Below are 5291 nucleotides of genomic sequence, written 5' to 3' on the forward strand. Positions count from 1 at the left end.
AACCATTTCAGGGAAAGAGATGCGAGAAAAAATGAGCAGAAAGAACCACAACATGTAATCAACATGATCGTTGGCGGTGTCGACATCCCACAAGGACCTGTGTTCAAACGTACCAAGGTATCAATCACCAAAGAAAAACGGACTCGGTGCTATGTGCCTTAGGACATCCTATCTTTCTGTGACGAGAAAGTAGAAGGCATATCCCAACCGCACAACGATGCCCTGGTAATTTCTACTCTTTTAAATAAAATTAAAGTTAAGCGTGTTCTAGTGGATCCAGGTAGCTCGGCAAACATAATCAAATCGACAAAGGGGGAGATAATCAATATGGCAAGCGCAACAACAAAGGGGGAGATAATCTTACCAGTAAACGTAGCCGGAACCATACAGCACACAAAATTCCATATCATCAAAGGCGATATGAGGTATAATGCACTCCTCGGGAGACCATGGAACACAACATGAGGGCAGTGCCTTCAACTCTTCACCAGATGATGAAGTTCCCAATAGAAGAAGGAGTGAAAATAGTCAACGTAGAGCAACATGCTGTGAAGCAGATGTTTGCTGTCGAGGAAGTGGTGCCGATACCATATCCTTTGACCTCGGAGAAACCGAGCACCAAAAATAAGCAGGCAGCTAAATAGCAATCACCGCTCCCAACCTTGACGGAATCGGAGCAACAGGTAATCAAAGACGAAGAAGAGGACTTCCTTACTCCTCGAACCTTCGTCGTTCCTGAAGAGTCCGATGCAACCAAATCAACTGTCGAGGAACTGGAGCAGGTCATACTGATCGAATACATGCCCGAGAGAAAGGTATACCTAGGAACGGGATTAACCCCGAACTCAGGAAAAAACTCATTCAATTTCTTATTGATAATATGGATTGCATTGCTTGGTCACATTTAGATATGACAGGGATTCCACCAGAAATCACCGCACATTGGCTAAGCATCGACCCCAGGTTAAAACTAGTAAAGCAAAAAGAAGGCCCCAGTCCGAGGTGAAGCATGCGTTTATAAAGGACGAGGTAACCAAACTTCTTAAAATAGGGTCTGTTCGGGAGGTAAAGTACCCCGAATGGTTAGCCAATGTAGTTGTAGTTTCTAAGAAAGAAAATAAACTTAGAATGTGTGTAGACTATAAGGACTTAAACAAAGAATGTCCGAAAGATTCTTTCCCACTGCCTAACATCGATTGTATGATTGATGCCACGGCCGACCATGAGATCTTAACTTTTCTTGACACCAACTCCAGGTACAATCAGATTCAGATGAACTCGGAGGACCGGGAAAAGACTTTGTTTATTACTAAATTTGGAACTTATTGTTACAACGTAATGCCCTTCGGGTTAAAAAATGCGGGAGATACGTATCAACGCCTAGTTAACAAAATGTTCGAAGAACAAATAGGTAAAACAATGGATGTTTACATTGATGATGTGTTGGTTAAGTCCTTGTGCGCAGAGGACCATTTTAATCATGATAGAGTATATGAGTCCACCAAACTATATAGAGATCAGGTTCTTTATAAGTTTCCACTGAGAAGCTAATAGAACAGTAAGTAAATACGACGGGGAGTTTTTACAAGGAAAAATCCCTGCTCATGGGGATAAAAAACCACGACTTACACTAGTAGGATATCAACTTCACTATGAGCAACTTTTAGATTACAACCTATGCAATCTAGGAATTAAACTCTTAATCCCTCACTATCTTGTAAAGCACCTATTACAAGCCACTTTGCAATACACCTGTTACAAAGACTTTAACACATGACTAACTCTAGTCACGACAAAAAACACTAAGGGTTTATGGTCTTACAAAGGGGTTCCTAAGCAGCACTTCTAGATAAGAAAATTAGGAATTACAATGAAGAACAATAACAAAGTTACAACTCAACTAAGGACAACAAGATACTAGATTTAGGAACTGGTCCATAGTAGTATTAAACTTTGTTCTTGATGCACTTGAGAATTAAATGCTTGATCTGCGAGCGGTTGAAGTGCTTGAATACTCAAGTTGATTCTCAAGTATTCAAGTAATGTTTTGTTGTAATACTCTTTGTTAATACAACATGGATGACATCACTTGAGTGATGTAATCACTTGGTAGGTCAAATGAGAAGTGACTGCAGAACCTGCGCTGCACTATTTCTGTGTACAGTGCAGGCAGTCACTTTCCAGCTATAGATAGTTGACTTCGTAATGCTATCGGGGAAACACAAGGGTATCAGGTGCCTGCATTGATTCTCTATCTTCTGAAGTTGTAACAGTTCTCATTAGCTGGAGTCCATTGATTTCTGTTCTGTACAAAATGAGTCAGGTTCCTTATTTGATTCTTTGACAGTAAGTTTGTTAAATCATCAAAACACAAAGCTAAAGCATTGTAAACCCATCACTTTCCCCCTTTTTGATGATGACAAACTAAGAAATTTTTAACGCATGTCTAGAGCAAAATTAACCAGATGAAGTGACAGGAACTTCACAAGTTCCCCCTGACTTTATACTTCCCCCTTAAACAGATCCCTATTTTCCAAATTATACACATGAAGTAACAGGAACTAGAACTAGTTCCCCTTGACGTTATACTTCCCCCTTTTGGTATCATTAAAAATACACAAATAGGCAATCAACATAATGAAGTCTAGCCTAGCTAACTCATGCCACATATGTGCACTCAACATGATAGAAAAGAGAAGCAGAGACACGGAAGCATTAAACAACAAAAAGAGGATAGTTTTTATAAAATATATGCCTTTGCTATACATCAAAGGCAGAAATTGGACTGATTTCAGCTGGAGCAGTACAAGTACTTTCCATCCATACCAATAAAAGAAACAAAAAAACACACAATAACTGCCAATGTCAACACAACAAAACCAGAATTAATCCAGAAACTGGTCACTGAAGGGTTGCCTAAGGGACACTAGGAGGAGAGGGCTTGGAGGCTGTTGCAAGGGTGTTGAGAACTAGATCTATTCGGGCATTTTCCGACGTTTGCTCGGTGAGCAGTTTCTCCTTCAGGTTCTCCACTTGTGCCCTTAGATCAGCATGTTCCTTGGTTAGACGAGCTATCTCCTCATTAGACCTTGGACCCCCTTGGGCCTGCTAACCTTCCAGTATAGAATTCCTTGCCTTCAGCCTTCGAATCTCCTCAATTGCACAGTTTTGAGCATTGATGAGCTGAGAGATTGTCGAAGTGCTGCCAATTTCTCCATTCTTTTCCAAATACTCACATTCCTCCAAATTTGTTTGAGAGAAGGTCTGCTTCTTGGTCCCCACTTTGAACTGTCCCAATGGCACTTTGAAGAACTTGAAGGCGGGCGTAAGGAGAAACCCATATGGAAGATCATGGTTGCCATCCTTGAAAGTCGACAACTTCTGCATATGCTCAATCATGATGGCAGGCAAGTTTACAGCTTTAAATCCATCCAATGCTTCCATTAGATATAGGTCAGATTTAGAAGTAATGGACCTTCTCTCAACACGGGGTAGAAGAACCTTGTTCACCAGCTCGAACAATAACTGATAAACGGGAAGCAAGGCATTCTTGTGAACCCGTTCCCCCTACTGGGCGGCACCTTCCTTCACAATAGCATTCCTGAAATTGACCCGCAGACATTCTTCACAGAAGATTTACCAGCAGCAGGGACCTTAAGAATGTCCCCAAGCAGAGCAACATCAAACACAATATCCACCCCATTAACTAAAGCACAAATATGGTCAGTGCCAATAGGAAAGAGGTCGACATAGAAGCTTTGGACCTGATCCTCATAGACCTTGGGCGCATCCATTATGAACAGATGTCCCCACTTCTGAAACTCGACCATCTCAATTACTTGTCTCATGCCGGCCATGTCAGAAATTGCTGGGTCAAAAGTGCGACCCCATAAGACCTTTTGGTGCCTCAATCGTTCTGTAGCAGATGTACTCTCACCTTTCACTCTCTTTGAAGAATCAGGTTACCTCAAAGTTTCCAACTTTCTCTTTCCAAACTTCACACTCGATTTTCCTTGTCCACTGGACTTGTCCAACACATCCTCATCAGAAAATAATTGTTCACTCACAACATCCTTCAACTTTCCACCACTTTTTGTTGATCTTGAACTGAGGGTAGTGACACCTTCCACTAAAGCAGATTGCTTCTTCTTCTAGGACCTTTTAACCAAGGAATTGGGTTCCTCTGTTGCTTCCTCATCAACTTCTACCACAGGTATATCCTTGTCACATACTACTTCTCCATCTTTCACCAACCTCTTTTTTTTCTTCTTACTGCTTCTTTTGCTCTTTTGTAGTGCAAACTCATAAGTCTCTTTTGCTTGCAACCTAGTAGTAGGTCTCTTAGAAGAGGACTCAAGGGTGGTTACTGCCCTTCTTCTGACAATAAAGGCATCTAGAAGAACATTTTCTTCATCTTCTTAATCACTTGACCTCATCTTAGGAACCAAGATTTCCAAGGGCTCAACAACAAAGTGTGGAGAAGGATCAGGGGCGAAACTGACTTGGGAAGAGGATCCTTGATCTTTTTCCTCTGGAGAGGGATCAGATCCTTCCTAAACAATCCTAGTAGTTCCTGTCGGTGCTGACTTTTTAAAAAGCACCAGAGCTTCTTCTTCCATTGACCCCTGTGTCTCATTCCTCTAAGACTCAGGCACACCAGAGACCACCTCATACACTATTCCATCAGCAGATATGACTTGTACATTTTTCACAGCCTCTTTCTCTACAGACTCCATGGTTACCACAGACATAGAAGTAGGAACAATTGTAAACTGATCAATACTCACCTCTATGACTTCAACTGAATGTGGAATCTTACCCTGTTCTCCACCCTTACTTTGGTCGATGAGAATCTTAGACAATAGGAATGAAGGATTATCGAAGGTTGGGGTTTCAGAGTTCTCAACCTTCTGAAAGGGAGAGAGGTCTAAAAGAGTCAAACTAGAGGGATTCTGAGAATGGGGGTTGGAAGTGTCTTCACTAATGGTGGTTGAGACAGGGATGGTGAGAGACGGCTTTTCAAAGATGGATGAATCAAGGATTTTCTCAATTAAGGAGGGGATCATTGATTGATTTTCAGCCATGGTAAGGAAGAAGTAGAGAATTTTGGAGAAGGACTAAAAGAAGAGATGTGGTCGTTCAAGAAGAAGAGAGGGTTTTAATGGGAGAAGAGATAATTATGAGGGAGAGAGAAAGGAACCGGTTCAGAAATGGTGGTAGTGTGTGAGGAGTTGCAACGTTTCAGAGGGAGGTGAAAGGATTTGAAATGAAAATACGTGACATACAGGGTC

This window comes from Nicotiana attenuata, chromosome 10 (assembly GCF_001879085.1).
Source record: "Nicotiana attenuata strain UT chromosome 10, NIATTr2, whole genome shotgun sequence".
In the NCBI taxonomy this organism is placed as follows: Eukaryota; Viridiplantae; Streptophyta; class Magnoliopsida; order Solanales; family Solanaceae; genus Nicotiana; species Nicotiana attenuata.